Source organism: Lytechinus pictus, chromosome 4 (genome assembly GCF_037042905.1).
Source record: "Lytechinus pictus isolate F3 Inbred chromosome 4, Lp3.0, whole genome shotgun sequence".
NCBI classification, from domain to species: domain Eukaryota; kingdom Metazoa; phylum Echinodermata; class Echinoidea; order Temnopleuroida; family Toxopneustidae; genus Lytechinus; species Lytechinus pictus.
In genome coordinates, this window is record NC_087248.1 from 31,734,549 (window position 1) to 31,753,154 (window position 18,606).

General features: G+C 38.8%; 1 protein-coding gene across 1 annotated transcript in view; it reads left to right on the forward strand.

Annotated features, from left to right (window-relative positions):
* The first annotated feature begins 6,948 nt into the window (after positions 1 to 6,948).
* The window catches only part of LOC129258701 (tumor necrosis factor alpha-induced protein 3-like), a 37,150-nt gene continuing 25,492 nt past the window's right edge, over positions 6,949 to 18,606 (forward strand). Inside the window, exon 1 of the mRNA XM_064098825.1 lies at positions 6,949 to 7,070. The gene's annotated coding sequence lies outside the window, so the exon portion shown is untranslated. The remainder of the gene's footprint in view (positions 7,071 to 18,606) is intronic.

The following is an 18,606-nucleotide window of genomic DNA, read 5'->3' on the forward strand; positions in this document are numbered from 1 at the left end:
GGTCAAGTTGTCATGGAAAATGTGAGTTTATTACAGGTTGAATCTACCAAATTTCTTGGGCTATATATTGATTATGATTTGTCTTGGAAGCGTTACGTACATTATTTGTGTAAATTGACTTCTAGAAGATTTTTCCTGATTATATACTTATTAAACTTAAATTATGACTCTCATTTCAGATCACGACTAAATATTGGCTTGGGGCAATACAACAATTAAGACGTTATTGGAAATAATATTTAAATTGCAAAAGCGGTCTATTAGGTTGATTAACCAAACTGAATTTTCATGTTTCACACACAAATCCATAAAAAAGTAAAACCCTGAAAATTCATGATCTATACGAATTTCATTTGGGTACATTTATGTTTCAAATCTGAAAGATGATCTACCGGAAAATAATGTTCTCTTTCTTGTTTCAAAGAGCAACCTCATCCATTCTTATCCTACCCGCTAAACTCATTTCACGAATCCACGTACTCTGCTCAAAGAACAATTGTAATTGAAGGACCAAGCTTTAGTAATCATCTTCCAAACGAAATAACTAGCTATTTACCCTTAAGTATGTTTAAATGTAAACTGAAATAATTTCTTTTGTCCAGTTACGGACCCCGTTAAGACGCACTGGCTGACTGTATATATAATGTATTTGCTTTGTACCATTTTAAAGTATATACTGCGAAAACAATTCAAAACTATACTGCAGTTGGCGCAGTAAATGCGGTATAGTTTTGAATTGTTTTCATTCTTCGCTCACCCCCCCCCCCCCTCTATTTTGTCCACTTCCCCTCTCATTCTTTACCCCGCGATTATACGCTAGTCTTTGGCTTTTCCTTTGTACTCTGATTTTTTTTTTTTTAGTATCCGATCTCTTTGATCAGGGAGGCGCGATAGCTCAGTCGGTATAGAGCAGGGGTTTCGGATTCCGGTGACCCGGGTTCGACTCTCAAGTGGTGCGCTAGTGCCTTTAATTGGTAAGGCATTTGTTCTCAACACCAGGTCCCTCGGAGAGGACCTTAAGCCGTTGGTCCCCTGGTTGCTTGCAGCGGCGTAACAGGGGTCGGTGCCAGGGGGGGGGGCAAGAGCCAAAAATTTCCCGGTCATATCATGGAACAGGCAATGGCGTCATAAGGCAAAAATTTTGAGTGGGCGATATGGCGTATCAGGCAAATATATATAGATATATATAAAAGCGAGCGAAGCGAGCGAGCAAATTTTTTTGACATTTTTATTGCAAAAATCCAATTTTGTGATAGATTTTGACATAATGTTAAAAAGATGATATTATATATTTCACCCTCCTCTCTTTCCTTTTTTCTCTCTTTTTTTGTACGCCACGGTGAACAGGATTTTTGTTATGATTGTGAGCATCAGGGCGAAGCTCTATATGCTCGAGGGGGCGAGTATGGCGCTTGTGGCAAGAAGTAGCTTAATATAGGTCCCGAGCGAGCGAAGCGAGCGAGATAAAAAAAATCACCTTTTCATGAGAATCTAACATGAAGATAGATTTTAACGTGATATTCAGAAAAATATAATACACTTTCCTTTCTTTCCTCATTTTGTTGTTTGGTTGTAGAACTTTTGGGGGCCATGGTCCAAACTCATCCATATAACAGTGCCTTATGGGTGGGGTCAAGGGCAGAGCCCCGGAACCTCTTGATATCAAAGCCATTTTAAACCTCACATATGGCCACTTATTTTAATTAAATTGCGTGTATATTTATATAACTTTCACACAACACATAAATTCAATGCAGTTGTGTATCGTAATCATCCAAATATTGTGAGGGGCACACCATAGCAAATGTGGGGAAATTTGTAAAAAGTCGCCAGCGAGCGAAGCGAGGCAAAAAAAAATGGCCTGTTAAAATGAAATTCTACTTAAGTGATAGATTTTTACATCATTATAACAAATATCATGTCATATATTTTGTTTTCATTCACCTCATTTCGCTGCCTCCTTTATTTTCTTTTATTTCCCCTTGGCTGTGGAACCACCCCCCGGTACGCCAGTGCTTCAACGTAAAGCTTAATGCAGGAAGGATGAGGAGCCCCCACTCAGTGGCGTACCGTGAGTCACGGCATTGGGGGGGGGGCACCAGCAAAAATTTCGAGTCACTTAGTGAGCGCGAAGCGCGCTCAGTTGCCAGGTATACTGACCTAATAGAGACATTTTAAGGACATACAGTGCCATTAAACGGATATGTATCTAACTAATTAAATGATGCGAGCTCGAAGCGCGAGCTGAAAATCTTTTATATTCAGACCTAAAAAAGGACATTTTAAAGCAATTTTTTGTAATCATGATACGTACCTGTCTCGCCAAACAAACAATGCGAGCGAGAACTGAAATTTTAGTATATATTGACCCCAAACAGGGACATTTTAAATTCCATTAAGAGTATACATATCTCAGCATAGTCATCTAATGATAGTGCCATCATTTGTTGATTTTGTTAGAATTACATCTAAACATATGAAGCACTTTTTGTAGTCATTGTAATCATGATTATCATACGCATCTCACTAATCAAATACTGCGAGCGCGAAGCGCGAGCTGAAAATTTAGGAAATACAGACCTGAAGAGGTGCATTTTAAGGCTTGTTTACAGGAATTTACTAAGACCGTACCTGTTTCACTAACCAAATGATGCGAGCGCGAAGCGCGAGCTGAAAATTTTTGATATTGAGATAAAAAAAATTGACATTTTAAAGACCGATTTTAGGAATTCATGAAGAGCAGACACCTCACCAATAAACTAATGCGAACGTTAGCACGGACATGAAAGGATAGGGCAATCACTTTAAGTAGTCATGAAAAAGAAGCGAATGTCAATACATAAAACAGTAATATATAGCTCGAATTGCGAGGAAATACATTTGGTGTACAGTATATTGATTTGAAAACGGGAGGTTTTAGTACAACACCATTATATATCTCGTTAATCAGTCTGTGTGAGCACCATGAACAATGAAGACATAGGCCCTGAGCAAAGAATGTTTCATAAAGTTATGAAAAAATGCTTCTTATGTAATACAACAAAATATAACATTATAATGAACAATAATTTCTTTTCTCCCCACTACGTTTCTCTTCCTTTCTCCCTCTTTTTCTCCTTTTCCCGTTTTTTTGGCCAGCCGATGGGGGGGGGGGGGGGGGGGCACGTGCCCCCCATGCCCCCACCCCCGTAGTTACGCCACTGCCCCCACTTCACGGGGTATTGACTCTTGGACAGAGCCTTTGGAGATTTAGCAAGTTTATGATAATACTTTCATACGACATTATGCTATATATACCATCCATTTTTCTTCCATCTCGTTATCTCAATCCTCGGCAGCCCAGTAGTGTACGTTATCTTGTCTCTGTTCTTTATTTTCCAATTTATATTTTGGCTAATTCCATTCTGCCTTTATTTTCCGCTTTTGTTTGTCTCTTTGTCATCTTTAATTTATTTCCCTGTCTTACTTACTAATCATGCTAATGTATTTGTATATCGGGAAGAATTGTTCTTTCTCACTTGTTCTTCTTTCCTTCCTTTTCTTGTTATCTTTCCGTTTTCCGTTTTTTATGTTTTTTCTTAGTTTTCTTTTCCCTTTCCCCTTCCCCTTTCCCCTTTTTTCTTTCCTTTCCCTTTCCCTTTCTTCCCCCTTTTTTTCTTTGTCCTGTTTTTTTTTATTTTCCCGGTGAGCTCCGCCAGGGGGGCAGCTTGCCCCCCCTGCCCCCCGCCTGTTAAGCCATTGGTTGCTTGCTCACAGGCATTCGTGCTTTCTTAGCAGTAAGGTAAAGAAAACCTCGGTATATTACTGATTTTCATAATTACTTTAAGGAACCTGCAGACATACAAGCTCTGCAGCTTTTTATGCAGGTTTCTTCATATTTCACTTTATTTACTGCCATTATCTTTGGTATTTTGTTTGTAATCAAACGTATTTCTTGTATTATGTTACTATTTTGCTATATCTTGTGAAGTATGATAATAAATTCAATTAAATTCAATTTATATATTTCGTATAAAGTTGCCCTGTCTTTTGTTTTATTTTCGTTTTTCTTTTACATATAGCTTTAATTGTATATGTACTGTACCCTACTTTGTGTGTAATGTTTTCCCCAGTCCATTTTCAGGGGAAGTTCATCCTGACAAAAAGCCCATTTTTAAAATAGCATTAAAAATGATTTTAAAAATTGAAGAAGGTTTGAGGAAAATATATCAAAAAGTTATTAGAATTTTAATTTTGGATTTCTGACGTCATTTGCGAGCAGCTTCCCATGTATCGTGAATTTAAACAAAAATCAATGAAGTATCATTTTCTCAAGACATTGAAATTTTTTTTTTTAATTGTATCTCAATATACCAACAGACAAATTATTTCACACCCGCTACTGAAAGTAGTATTTCTTTAATTTAAACCATTAAAAATGTGAAATTGATGCGTTTTGTATTACATAACATGAGGCAGCTGCTCGTATTATGACGTCACAAATCAAAATCAAAAACTGAATTGTAATAACCTGGATTTTCCTCAAAACCTTCACCAATATTTTTCTGCTACTTTCACAAGCTTTTTATCTAAATGCCAGCACGTACGGTGCACGGTTAAAAGCTTTGCTTACTGAGTTGTGACCTCCATTATATTATAACTTTTAAAAATGTAATAAGATAAATGTACCTTTAATTATACCTTAATTTTTCTTAATTCAAATCAATATTTTTCTGGTGTGGACATGACCTTTGACAGTCCACCCCGACAAAAAGTTAATTTGAATAAAAAGAGAATAGATCCAACAGGCATTACACTGAAAATTTCATCTAAATCGGATGTAAAATAAGAATTTTCGCTTGATATCACAAAACAGTTATAATATGCACATAATTTATCCTAGTCCGTATGCAAATGAGGGGACTGCACGACCAAGTCAGTATTTATACATGTCCCCCCCCCCCCCCCGTGTGATTCTCATGCTGATTGGAAGCAGCGGCGTAACAGGGGTCGGTGGCCAGGGGGGCAAGAGCCAAAAATTTCCCGGTCATAATCATGGTATGAACAAGCGTAATGGAGAAATGAGGCAACAATTTTTAGAGGGCCAGATAGGCCTATTGCGTATCGGCAGAATTTATCTTTTTTAAAAAATTTGCGAGCGAGCGAAGCGAGCGAGCAAAAATTTTGACATTTTTAATCCAAAAATTCAATTTTTTTGATATGCAGAGAATCATATATTTCATCTTTCTCTCTTTCCATTCCTTGTTTTCGTGGTCTGTACGCCACTATGAACAGGATTCTTTGCGGCAGTAACGTGATATAAAAAACAAACAAACGAGGGGCGCAGTATGGCGCATGTGTTAAAAAAAGCTGCTTAATATAAGTCCCGAGCGAGCGAAGCGAGCGAGAAAAAAAATCACCTTTTAATGAGAATTTTACTTTGAGATATATTTTGACATAATATTCAGTAAAAAAATTATATCCTACACTTTTCCTTTGCCTTCCTTTCCTCCTTGTTTTTTGTTCTTGGTTGTAGAAATTTTTGGGGCCATGGCCCAACCCTACCATACTCAAATACGAAGTGCTATGCAATTGGAGTCGGGGGCAGAGCCCCCGGAACTTCTTGATATCAAAGCCATTTAAACCGCGCAGATTGCCGCTATTTTTAATCAAATATCGCGGGTATATACAGAATATAGCTTTTACACAACACATTTATTCAGCCCAGTTGCGTAATGAACCAAATATTTTGAGGGGGGGAGGGGGCAATGTGGGAATATTATTTTAATAAAAGTCGCCAGCGAGGAAAGCAAGCTGGAAAAAAGATTGCCTACTGAACTTAAATTCTAATTATGTGATATATAGATTTTTTTTTCATTCAGTAAATAACAAATTTCATTGTTCAGTCCATTTGTTTCATTATACGTTGTCTCCTTTAATTTCTTTTATTTCCTTTGGGTTTGGAACCAAGACCCCCCGGGCCTGTACGCCATTCATTGAACGTAAAGCTTTAATGTAAGAAGGGTCCCTACAGGGGGAAGTTATATAGAGCCATTTGAAGGTTATAGATGAAGAGCCCCTACTGCGTGGGGTCGGGGCAAAGCCCCGGTATCTTATTTGAATAAAATTTAGCAAGCTTACAGCGCAATGTTGTATGCAGTCCATCTTTCTTCCCGCTCTTCATTTTCAATCATCGGCAGCCCGGTCGTGTTATTAAGTGTTTTGTTTTTCTTGTCCCTTTTCTTCGTTTTCCACCTTCAGCTTTTGACTAATTCCCTTCTAACTTCATTTCCCGCTATTGTTTGTCATTTGTCATCTTTTAATTTATTTCCCATCACACTATTGCATTACATAGGCCTATTTCGGAATGATTTATCCTTTCTCAAATGTTCTTCTTTCGTTCCTTTTCCCGCTGTCATTCCTTCCTATTCTGTTAAAGAAATGTATATTTATCTTCGTTTTCTTTTCCATTTCCCTTTCCTTCTCCTCCTTTCCTTTTCCCCCTTTCCCTTTCCTCCCTTTTTTTTCCCCGTTTTTTAAAATGTTTTCCCGGTGAAATCCGCCAGGGGGGGCAGCTTGCCCCCCCCCTGCCCCCCCCCCCCCCCCCCCCGCCTGTTACGCCACTGATTGGAAGAAGCATAATTCATAAAAGGGAAGAGGAGGGCAATAAAGAATCTCAAAAGACTCTCAAGGATGACGTAATCTATCAGAGGGAATGGGTCATTATTAAAAAGGGGTAATTGTATCAAATTAGGGGGAAAATGTAACACTAAACTTGATCATAATATATATTATCTTACTTTAATATAATAAAATTATTATGTTTCAATTAAAAAATTGTTATTATTCTTCTATTAGTTATCCTGAAATGAAGAACTATTGAATATTTGAAAAGAGTTATCTCTTCAATAATGGAATGTCCCTCTCTAAAGGGGCTTTTCGCTGGGAATTCCCCTTTTTATTCTGTACGTACGTCATTGAACCTGTGTACAGCTAGTAGTACGACTCCGCGTTCTACAGCTTCGAAGATCTGTTTATGGACTTAATTCAACGCATTTGCCATCGAATTGATATGATTTTACAATACAAATGTAAGTTACATATCATCTTGTCAGGCATAATCGTGATATAGTCCCCAAATCCAAAAGTGGGGATTATTAGAATCACACCTACCAGAACGCATGAAAATCACTTCCTTTCTCCAGAACACAGTCTCCAACTCTCGCACAACTCTGTGGCAAAATGATAACACACACAAATGAAACACATTGTATATAAACACTAGGGTTCTCTCCCTATTATATACTCGTGATACAGTCCCCACTCAACGGGAAATCAAGCTTGATTTTCACGGCGGTGGGGACAGTTTCAACAGTATATATACTCGTGATCCAGTCCCCACGCTATGTGATACACGGTTCACTTTGCACGCAGTGGGGACAGTTTCAACAGTATAGTATACTCGTGATCCAGTCCCCACGCTATGGGATACACAGTTCGTTTGGCACGCAGTGGGGATAGCTCCAACAGTATATTATACTCGTGATACCGTCCCCTCACAACATAAAATCGTGCTCGTTCAACAAGGGGATGGGGACAGTTCCCGATGCATTGTGACAAGGATAAAACATTTTAGGGTATGGCTGCGGAAGTTGAGGGAGGGGGGGGGGGGGGGGGGACTCCAGCCCCTACCTTTTTCCAAAACATTGTGAATCATTCTGAACTAAAATCCTATAGAAATGCCTTCATATAGCATAAAAGTGCAAAGTATAAATTGTAATATAAGTTCAAAGTCTTTTTTTCCAGACCCGGTTGTTTAAAAAATTATAATATAAGTTCAAAGTCTTTTTTTCCAGACCCGGTTAATTAAAAATTATAATATAAGTCCAAAGTCTTTTTTTTCCAGACCCGGTTGTTTAAAAAATTATCATATAAGTCCAAACTCAGATACCATAATGATATTCCAGTACATAAAAATCAAAAATCGAATTTAGTCTTTTCTCCAAACCCTGTTATTCCAAAATTATAAATAAAAATACAACAACAACAACAACGTTATTCTACATCAATAATATTAGGGGGGCCTTGGTTAATTAATATTGTTTGTTTTTATTGTTACTCATGATTTCCTATTTTGAAATAACTGGAGCAAAGACTACACCATATTTCCGTGCTATTCAATGTTGATAAGATTTCAGGGTTTTTGTTTTGTTGTGTTTTTAACGATTTTTATAACTGGGTCTGGAGGAAAGACTAAATTCGATTTTTAATTTTTATTCCACTGGAATATCATTATGGTATCTTAGTTTGGACTTATATGATAATTTTTTTAACAACCGGGTCTGGAAAAAAAAGACTTTGGACTTATATTATAATTTATACTTTGCACTTTTATGCTATGTGAAGGCATTTCTATAGGATTTTAGTTCAGAATGATTCACAATGTTTTGGAAAAAGGTAGGGGCTGAAGTCCCCCCCCCCCCCCTCCCTCAACTTCCGCAGCCATACCCTAAAATGTTTTATCCTTGTCACAATGCATCGGGAAACTGTCCCCATCCCCTTGTTGAACGAGCACGATTTTATGTTGTGAGGGGACGGTATCACGAGTATAATATACTGTTGGAGCTATCCCCACTGCGTGCCAAACGAACTGTGTATCCCATAGCGTGGGGACTGGATCACGAGTATACTATACTGTTGAAACTGTCCCCACTGCGTGCAAAGTGAACCGTGTATCCCATAGCGTGGGGACTGGATCACGAGTATATATACTGTTGAAACTGTCCCCACCGCCGTGAAAATCAAGCTTGATTTCCCGTTGAGTGGGGACTGTATCACGAGTATATAATAGGGAGAGAACCCTAGTGTTTATATACAATGTGTTTCATTTGTGTGTGTTATCATTTTGCCACAGAGTTGTGCGAGAGTTGGAGACTGTGTTCTGGAGAAAGGAAGTGATTTTCATGCGTTCTGGTAGGTGTGATTCTAATAATCCCCACTTTAGGATTTGGGGACTATATCACGATTATGCCTCTTGTCATTTGTTTAAGTAGTTTAAGTTTGGATTATGCATGGATAGCTGATTAAATGGGGTAAAAATAAAACTAATTGTACATGGTGGGCCAGGCGGCATAAACAACAACACGACCGTCCCACTCACAGTCGCATGCACTCACACACTAGTAGTAGTATGGCAGTGTATCCTATTGCCGGACACCTTTATTTCAGTGCTTTAAAAAAAAGCCTCTAGTAAATATGATAGGTCAACAGAGGTCAAGATCATGAGGATGCTAACTGGACAGACTAAGCTCAGAGACCATATGCACAGAGTACTCCCTCGTGTATGCCCTACACCCACATGCGACTGTGAACATGACAGGCAGACAATTGAACATGTCCTTCTTCACTGCCCACTCCACAAGTCGCATAGAGAGGAGATGATGCAATCCATTGACGTTGGATATCAAAGGACAAGCACCCCCTCCTATCTTCGAGATATATCCCTCTTTTCCCTCCTTGGGACTAACCCCAAATTGTCACCCCAAATGCAATCTATAATAGCATCTTCTTTGGCTCGCTTCATCAAAAGCACCAATGCCAACTTCTAGCACCAGTATCTAAGCAAATAGTACCTAGCAGCTCATCAACCTTGTGACAAACACACTGAGAGTATACCGACTAGGAGATCATTTGGGTGTGGAAACGACCCACAACGAACAACAACAACAACAACAACATAAAAATGACAACTAGAGGAAATACAATCAAGAAAAATTCACACTTGCTATTCCAAATATTATGAAAATTATGAATATGATAAAATTATTTTATATTTACCAACCATTTTCTTTGCATCGCACTTGCCGCATACCCCTCCACGAAAAACAATTATTTTCGTGCGCGACAAATTACATCATGATTCCGGACGCGCGCCGGACGGGTAAAGATATCCTTGATTATAATGATGTAAAAAAAAGGTCTTCGATCACAAATAAAGGATTTCGTTCCAGAAAAAAAATTAACAAGCAAAAAAAAAAAAAAAAAAAAAAAAAAAAAAAAAAGGTCTTCAAGCTCGTCAGGGGGGCATTAGAGGTCTTAAAGCTCGTCAGGGGGGGGGGGGGCAAAAAATGTTTTTCAAGCCCGTCAGGGGGGGCAAAGATACGTTTTTGCATGGGTTGTGACTCGTCAGGGGGGGCAGAGTGCCCCCCCTGCCCCCCCCCCCCCGTAGGTACGCTAGTGATCATATCATGAGTAAATTCTAAGTATTATTTGCTTTTTTTATATCGAATCTGAGCAGATGTTGGTAATAAATTCGTGTTTGATAACTTATTTCATTTTGTCTTGTTAGTTGCATGTTCCATGGCACTTTCCAATAATAATATGCTCGCGTTCGACGATCGTAACGTGACGCTCATCAAGTTCTATCGATGCGCTGCCGATCGACGGCTCTACTCAGGGTAAACCTCGCGCACGGGTACCTTGAGAACTAGCCGTCGACGATCACCCACAATACACCACACCTCATCATTCGATCGAAGGAGTGGACGAGATTGAAATTCGGCAAATCAGGCCCATATTTCCGTTGAAAAATATATCAATTGTTAATACAAAACTATGTTATATGATATTTTAAGCATTTTCTGTCATTTTTAGAGATAATTAGGTAAAAGTTGGATTTTTCGCCTTGTTTTTGCAATCTTGTTCTATGTATTGCTCCCCGGGGGGGGGGCACTCGACCAAAAAAGTGGTAGGGGTGTGCCGCGGGCGAGGCAAAAAACGGGGGCCTTGGAGCGGGCTTATTGTAAAAAGGAGGGTCCTCGGAACGGGCTTCGGAACTACAAATTTTTGTGAAAACGGGGGTCCTCGGAACGGATCTCCGTATCTCTGTGAGTGCGTATGCATCCCTATGGAACGGGCAATCGTGCAGGACGCAGCTAGCGCGGCCTCCGCCGGGTGCGCTCGCGCTTAGGCGATGGTCGAAAAGCGCTCTACGGCCGCTTTTCACCAAAATTGTAGCAGATCAATGCGACCGGAACGGCGTAACGAAAAATATGCAAAGCTTTGGAGCGGATTTCTTTCTTCTTTTTTTTCTCGATAAGAAGGAAATGCTATGCCTTGGAGCGGCTTTCTTTGTTCTTTTTCTCAATAAGACAAAAATGCTATGCCTTGGAACGGAAATTTGAGTGTAAAAATGGGGGTCCCCTCCGCGGCACATACCCACTATGCATTATATACTGAGTGCCCCCCCCCCCCCGGGTATTGCTCTGTGAAATTGAATTGCGGAAGTCTTACGGTACGAATTTGTTTTAGAACGCAGTAATATGCGCGTCCGGAATCATAATAGTGTCCGGTAATACAATACGTGACTATACGACTCGAGGTTAGTATATATTCGTACACCAAACCGTGTTTGACCCTTGATTTCGAAGTAGTCGGCAAACATCGCTTCATTGCTGAAGTAATATTTGCCGAAACTCCTTCTCGCTACTCACCGGGGCTCTTTCCGGTAAGTAGCAATACATTAAAAAATTACAAATGTAATTTGAATATAATAATCGGTCAAAAAGAGCAAATTTCGCTTACCTCGGCCTGGAAAGTAACTTCGCTTGTCTCTTCTACAGAAATACAAGGAGGCCCGTTGGTGGCGCTAATAAATTTCACAACCTTGATTCAGCTCCTCGGTAATTTTATAACTGTGTCTAAATTCTTTGAATGCGCAATTCTTATGTTAATTGTTATGTTTAATTTATTATCAGTAGAGGCGCACGGCCAATATGGGAGACAATCTACCACATTGGAGACTTGCTTTGCAAAACGACAAAAGAAACAACACCAACAAAAGCATGATTTCTTCCACCCAAAATTTTGTGTCACTGAGGTCAGAAGCCCATTTGTTTTGTGTGTGATTGACAACAAAAATCCTTATCAAAACCACTCTAGGCGACACCCCAATACTTACCCGTGCTAATAAACTGGGACTCCACTCACGCGCATTTGGGCCGCCCTAGCTTAGAACTAAGCTTTGTTTTACTAAAAAATAAATCTTGTAATGATTCAATAAATGTTACTTAATAAATTAGTACTGTTAAATCGGTACTCACCGGTTCTTTTCTTGAATTTTCTGGCAATTTCCCACGCTTCTGGCTTCATTTCTGCGGCTGTTCCTGTCGCGGTAGACAGCTACATATGCAACTTTATTTATAAATAGAGCGCCCCTTACGATAGTTGTTAAGAACGCGGCCAAATTGTTAGGCTTTTTGCACTGTGTCCAAGGCGTTTTTATTTTGTTTGATTTTTTATTTTTAATAAATATTTTGTTAAATAGTGATTTTTACGTCAAATATTAAATTCATATCACAAAATATTTTTAATTGTAGAAATATATATAATATCATGCAATTATTCATTCTATATATATTTTATAATAAAATTTATAATTGTTGCGGTCTTTAAAAAAGGATAGTCGATTGATCAGGTGATGACCACACGTATCACGTGATCTGAAAATCAGCTTCATACCGCTTTGATCGCACTCGACGGTGACCGGACTGACTGCCAAAAAAAGATCGAAAAATGACTCAAATGTAAGTTTCCCTTTATTTTATTAAATTCAAATTAGGAATAGGAATATATTTAATGGGCAATCTTTTAATAAATGATAAACAAACGAGGACAAAACTCATATTTTGGGAGCAATATCATACTTGGGTGCAGGAAACAGTACGTTTAGAAGTTCTAACCTGTTTTTAACGCATTGTCGCCTATGAGGTCCATACATGTTAATGTTTGGACCTCATTGGTACTAGGAGTGATCAAAACAAAAGTAGACGGTGAAATTTTAAAGTAGACGGTGAAAAGGGGTAATTTTTTATGAGGAATCTGCTTATCACATTTTTATTTGCCGCCAAGGTAATCCTTTGGCAGCAAATGTAAACAAAGGAAATTGGTCTCCAAAACTGGAGACTGTCTCTGAAATTGGATACCCAAATTCTTTACAAAAGTATCTGATATTGGAGATAATCTCCCACATTGGAGACAGTCTCCAATATTGGCCGTGCGCCTCTACTGATTATGGGCACCAATAAATGAAATACCTTCAAACATGTCAAAAACATAATTCAAGATTATTATTGGCGATGATAACACTTTTCTGCAATTAATTTAAAATGATGACTAATAAAGAAAAATTGAAAAAAATATACGTGCCTGGAACGAAACCAGCTGTACAGGCTTTAACGAACATCAATAATACGGTATACCAAAGTCTTTACAATGAAAAGATTGGACACTTCACGGACTTTGCGTAATGACCTGCGTCAATTTGCGTGTAAAATAGTGTAGGTGCCTAGTCTTTCCCTTGTCGTGTCTTTGATATGAATGTAAATCGCGCGCCCTCTTCAGACGAAAATTGATATCGGCGCTGACCAAATTTTATCTCCGTGAAATCTTCACTAAAGATCAAGAAAATATACATATTTTTTAGAAGAAACTTCAAGGAGAAGTCACGGAAGGATCTAAATGATTGGGTAAGTGTCATAGCAGAATGTGAAATCCCTAATTATGTGTGATGTTTTATGTGGGCGAAAGCCCAGTAGTATATGGATGTGTCGTGTGTGTCGCGTTATTATGAATGATATTCCTTCGCACGCGAGATGATATGAGCCCATGGGTGAGTCACATGCGAGGTTTATGTATGTACAGCGAACGACAATGAATGATCATGATGATCTCAGCCACGCTGAAACATGATTTGACAAATTTCATGCATAAAAGGAGAGACACAATTTGTCAAAATGTTGTCTGAAAACAAAGATCGCAAGTCCAATTATGGATGGCCTGATGAATGTGGCAGAATCTTTATTATCAATTGGCTAAACAAGATGTTGAGTGTGATCTCATCACCCAAGTCAAGATAATTAATTGCTCTTCACCAAGTCTTGACAATGTCTTACCCTCTGTAATTGATAATTTGCAAGATGTAGAGATTCATTATAATGAGGATTCAAGCAGTACTGACACTGAGGAAAGCAGTGATAAAAATGGGGACGACACTCTACAAGGTGCTTGAAGTAATACTAATAGTACCCCAAGCCATGCAGAGGCCCCATCAAGCCTCTGACATCAGGCATCACACAATCATGCAGTAAATGTGAGTGGTAAAGGAGGACGTGCAATAGAATTTGAAAATAGGACTCAAAATGAGCTTAACAATAACAGTGCAATAAACGTTCATGCTTCAGAAGAAAACATTTCTTTGACTGAAGATTCATCCAGTTGGTATGAGTCTGACGTTTCTAGCTGTGAATCAGAAAATGATACAGACTATTCATCTACATGTACTTCAGATGAAGAATGTGAAGCTGATTTATGTCAGACTGGAAAAAGAGCCCCCTATACAAACATTACTAATGATGGGATGAGAGTCCTATAGTGACAGCTTACTTAACAAGTTGGATGAGTTAGCTTTGCTTGCTAATAAATATGAACCAGATGTTATGATTGTATGTGAAGTGTTACCAAAAAACTGCAATGTGAAACCTATTGAGGAAAATTACAATGTAGACAACTATGTAACCTATACAAACATTGAGAAAAATGGAATACGAGGCATAATGATATATGTACAAGAAGGGATTGCATCCACCGTCAAGTCTTTTTTTAAACTGATTTTGATGAAAGTGTATGGATACATATGCGTCTTAAAAACAATGACACTCTGACAGTTGGTGGTATATATCGTAGCCCCTCTATAATGCGAGCAAACTCTGGTGCTGATAAATTATGCCAAATTCTGCATGAAGCTGTAAGCGGCAACCCATCATACTTGCTTGTTGTAGGAGATTTTAACTACCCCACCATCTGTTGGAACCTTTGTGTAATGAGATGAGTTGTATCTATTTGTACTGCGCGTATGTACACCCCTTTGCATGCGGGGTAAGGCGCGGCACTGTCCGAAGTAATAAATAAAGGATTAGTCAACTTGTATTATGGAACCTTAACAAATTGCCTTCGAGTCCTTATTTGTATGGGAATACAAATCACAACATGGTGGCAGCGGTGCAGAACTTTTATCATAGAAATGACTGGATCGATTTGATTCGATATATCTACCCTAAAGATCAGATGAGAAACGTTTTATATTGTGCCGTGTGATTGACGGAATTGACTGAACCGGCCTGGTCGTTTGAGCGAAAGCCCAGTGAGACACCGTGCCGAAGTCTTCCCGTTGTGTGCCGAAGGAATCCACTACGGCGCTTGGGGTGATACGTTATGGTACACACACCCATGAACTTTTCAAGCGCAGGTTGCCATGACATCGACGCGGACTGATATTGATTGGTCAAGCATCGCGACATAAATTATGTTGATGAGGATCGTCGACGTCACAATACGACCGGACGGGACCCTTTTGTGATAACGTCTACATCTAGCTCTTTATTGGGAACGACAAGTAGACCAAGACTTGCTGAACTGGATCCCGGTGAAATTGAGATGTAACAGAGGGCCTGCAGTTCCATCATAAGAGAGACTTTCCATAAGTTTCCACGGGCTGCCTAACTGAGTATCAAAATGTTCAATGATTATGAATCTTAGATTCCAGTTGAGACAATGAGAGACAAATTGGGTGGTTGACTTAGACTGGATCTGCCAGAAGATAAATTTCACAGATGACAAACTAAGACTAAGTGACCGCGTCAGTGAGTATGTGAAAGGACATGTCAAAATCAGAGCCTATCTATTTCAAATGAGGAACTGAGACTATGAATGTATATTGAGCATTGAGGACACTTTCTATTGAATTTGATGTTCTTACTCTTTCTATTGAAATTGATATTCCTTGATGTGTTAGACTTAAGGAAATTCCCTGAAATTATTTGTGTATGAATGATGAATTATTACATGTTTTTCTATTTTGTATGTAGACTATATTTGATGTATAGATTCTAGATTTAGATCTAAGGTGTAACACAAGGTTTTACCAAACAGATCTGTACACAAATCTTCATCTGCACAAAAGAGAAAATTAAGCAAATTTATCACACACAAATAATGACGAGTTAATAATTTCAAAATGGGGGAAATGACCGGTATTATACCACCTTGTATGGACTGGAAGTCCCAAGATCCTCCGTCATCTTTTCAGAATGTTAGACAATATTGTGAAGTAATTTTCAAAGGTCCATTGTCAAAGAAATCAGATGAAGAGAAATGCAATTATACTCTCCTGTGGCTAGGACAAGAAGGGATACAAGTATATAAGTCCTGGGCTAAGGAATTCAAAACGCCTGATGAGATTTTTGAAGCTTTCTCCAAGCATTTTGAGCCTAAATCAAACTTCCGTGTGAGTAGATTCAACCTCCAGAAGTTCAGACAAGATCAACATGAGACAGTTGATGATTTTGTGGCCAGGTGTAAACTTCAAGCAAGGAAGTGCAAGTTTACAGATGCTGAAATGGAAGAACGTCTCATCGAACAACTCATCATTGGTACCAAGCATGTCAAGGTTCAAGAGAGACTCTTAGGAAAAGACGAGACACTCAAGCTGGATGCAGCACTTGACACGGCCAGGACATCAACAAAGCCTTGCAATACTTGCGAGCCACTCCCATTGACCATCACCTACCATCACCAGCAGAAATACTGTTAGGCAGAAAGATACAATCAGATCTTCCAACTAGGATCAGAAACCACGATCCTAACAGAGACGCTATCAAAGAATGCCTCCAAGCAAGACAAGATCAGCAGAAGACCTACTATGACAGGAACACACGTTCCCTTCCACCACTACATCAGGGACAACGGGTTCGAGTGCAGAATCAGGAGAACGGAAAATGGGAAAAAGGAACAATCCTTAACAAGAGACCTGAACCTAAATCTTATGAAGTACGAACACCTAGTGGTCAAACTCTACGCCGCACCCGTAGGCATATCCGGGAAACCGGAGAAAAACATGAAACCCAACATGAAACAGAACAGGTCATTCCACAGCCTGATCATGACAGTACTGATGCAAATAGTGATACACTCAATTCACAAAAGTTCAGTGACAAACAAACTCAAGACACACATGTCAGAAAAAATGGCACACAATCCCAGAACACATATATCACTAGATCAGGTCGTCATGTGCACAGACCTGAACGTTTTGACCCTTAAGTGTATTATATGTAAATATGTTTAGGCACGCAAAGTTAAAAGTGCTAAAAGCTTGTTAAATATTATTAATATGTACAGATGATTCAGATAACTAAGAACTGGAAAATTTTTGCAAACAATTTACGTTAGAATTTATATGTGGATTGATGCACTACAAAGCAAAACAAGTGTGTTTTAAAGAGTTCAAACTTTTAACTGTTCATATTTTATAGTGAAAAATAATTGCCGAAATCATTGGCATTGTCTGGAATTTTTTTTGTTAACATTGATGAAAAGAGAGATTTTCAATAGTTGAAGGATTGAGCATATGTACAGTTTTTTTTTTGGGAGGGATAAGTTTTGTGAAAATGTATGACATATGATATTGCAAATGAATAGGAAATGTGCATGCCTAAAAGCTTTTGCAAGTGAGAAGAAATTAAGTAACCAAAAGAAATCATTCCAAAATGTTATGGAAACTGTTCAAATTGTTTTAAGGATAAACACGATGTTGTTGTTAAAAGAAGGGAGATGTAATGAGATGAGTTGTATCTATTTGTACTGCGCGTATGTACACCCCTTTGCATGCGGGGTAAGGCGCGGCACTGTCCGAAGTAATAAATAAAGGATTAGTCAACTTGTATTATGGAACCTTAACAAATTGCCTTCGAGTCCTTATTTGTATGGGAATACAAATCACAACACTTTGGTCCTCCCATTCTCCTGATGAAAGGAAATTTATTGACTGCCTACGTGATTGTTTCTTGCACCAGCATGTCACAGAAAGCACTCGGAGTAGGGATGGGCAGCATCCTAGCACCCTTGAACTACTGATCACAAACAAGGAGGAAATGATCAGTGATTTGACTTATCTCCCAAACCTAGGATTAAGTGACCATGTGTGCTTGCTGTTCACTGTAGATCTTTATGCCAATACCTCAACCAGAAAACAAACAGGATATAGGTACCATAGAGGAGACTATGCAGCTATAAACAGAGCTATACTAGATGTCGACTGGGAGGAAGAGCTTGAGGATATGAATGTCCATCAAGCATGGGACCTCTTCTCATCCAAACTTCAGAAAGAATTAGACAAAAACATTCCTAAGCCTAAGGCAGACTCGAAAATGAGAAGAAAGAAAAAGATTTGGATGACAAGAACTGCAATGAGACAACACAAACTCAAGTGTAGAGCCTGGAGGTCTTACAGAAATAATGGTACCAGGAGAGATTTAGAGAGATCAAAGTGTGAAGCAAAAAAACTTCAGAAAATGCTCAGAAAACTAAGACGAGACTTTGAGAAAGATGTTACAAGAAATATTAAGACCAACCCAAAAGCATTCTGGAATTATGCCAATAGTTCACTTAAGTCTCGTAGAAGCGTGGGAGTCTTAAGGAATGAACAAGGTGTTACTGCCAACACTGACAAACAACGTGCTGAGCTCCTCAACAGTTATTTTTGTAGTGTTTTCACTGAAGAAAACATCAATC